Below are 1981 nucleotides of genomic sequence, written 5' to 3' on the forward strand. Positions count from 1 at the left end.
ACTAATAAATGTTAGTGAATGGTTCCTTCAACCATTTTCCAAAATTGAAAAATGTTGTGGAATGGATTTGCCACAGGGCATAATTCTGAGATTGTTGTGTTAATGTGTACAATGCCTGTGTGTGCTCTCTTTCACTTCTGTATTCACAATATAATAAACACTATACACACATCATGTTGTCATTTGCCTTTCATATTTATATAAGGCTATAAATTTTGTGAACTAGCTATTCATTTTATTTATTATTGCAATAATACAGATCTAGGTGGTAAGGCAAGGGGCAAGGCAATTAAGAGAATAAATTTTACAAAAAGGCTGAGGTTAACAGGGATGATTGAGCACAACATGCATTAGGAAGATGCATTAGACTTTTTGACAGGAATAAAGAGGGAAAAAATTAAATTCTGATAAAACTTATGGACAAGTTACCAGAAGCTTTTTAGAATTATCCTTCCTTTACAATAATAGTATTTATAACTCTGAAACCATTAAGATTTCAAATACTCCCACATAGGTGATGTTAACATTCTCATGGCACCAAGTATCATATCAGATTATCAAAGTGCTTCTGTTACTGCCTCAATGTCTTCTGTTTTTAATTATACTTGTAACATGAAGAAGAAATGAAAAAGAAAAATAAGCAATAACATGATGCACCACTAAGTTTGGCTTGACCACGTTTCTTACACACTGCTTATTACACCCACTGGACCCTTCCAAAAAAACAAAACAAAAAAAAGTACAGGAAATAACCTCTACAATGAAATTTTACCAAAAATATTTTGTAACAATTATAAAACTGAATAAGTTCAATTTTGATATACACCATGATACTGATAAGTGATATCTCCCTACAGTGATACACAAAATATCATACAGATGACTAATATCGACTAGGATCCCTAATTTTCCACATGTTAGGTAATACAAACTGGTAATTCCATTAGTATGAATGCTACCTAGAATAGTAATCACAACTTAAATATTATCTATAAAAGAAACAGTGACATGACCTATCTACACAATGGTCTAGATAGAAAAAAACAATATGCCAACAGAAACAATGAGAATTGGCAAGCTTTTCATCTGAGCAAATGTATCTGTACACAACCTATGCTGTTATTATCAAGGCTCTAATGAAACATATATACCTTCTTGCCAAAAATTATTCAAGGTAATGTATGCCAGTCATATGGACATACCATTTTTATTTCTATATTTGTATTGAAAACTGCACCTTAAAATTCATATACAGCACTCTCAAACCAATTTACTTGTTGGTAAATATTCCTAAACTGCACATGAAAATATAGAAAATATGATATGATGAAGTATATGTTTAAGCAATAATAGAGTTTTTATTCATAAAATACAGTGGTGTATTAAGTCAAGATTGAATGGCTTGGTCCTCTATACATAAAAATTACACACTGTGTACTATTACAACTTCATTTCATCAAACCTGTTTAAATAGAAAACACATCTCACTGTTAACAACGCCATGTGAAGTAAGAGTGAATACATTAAAAAAATAATGTAGAGTGATATGCACTGATCTATCACTTCACTTTAAGATGTTATAACAGGTTTGTTTCTTTACACATCTGATCATTTAATATATTTGTTTAACATAATTATCCTTTTTTGCATTTTAAAAAATGGGCATGACATCTAAATCATAATATAGATATTAGGACTGATGCTTATCCTTAAAAAATGATTTAAAATTTGAAGTACTTGTCAACATCCTTTTTTTCTGGGAGAAGGCCTTCACCTATAACATAATTTTTTAAAATACATTATGTACACTATTTTCTTAAAACTATTAAAAAAACTTTTTCATCTTTAAAAATAATTTTTCATTACACTGTTGTTCTGTAACATTTTTTTATTGTGTGGACTTGTTCTCCCCATCCTAAATTGTTGGCATTCGTTATAAAACAAATGCAAAAGTAAGTGCACCTTGTAGCTGCTTTTGGTA

This window comes from Penaeus monodon, chromosome 15, assembly GCF_015228065.2.
Source record: "Penaeus monodon isolate SGIC_2016 chromosome 15, NSTDA_Pmon_1, whole genome shotgun sequence".
NCBI lineage: Eukaryota > Metazoa > Arthropoda > Malacostraca > Decapoda > Penaeidae > Penaeus > Penaeus monodon.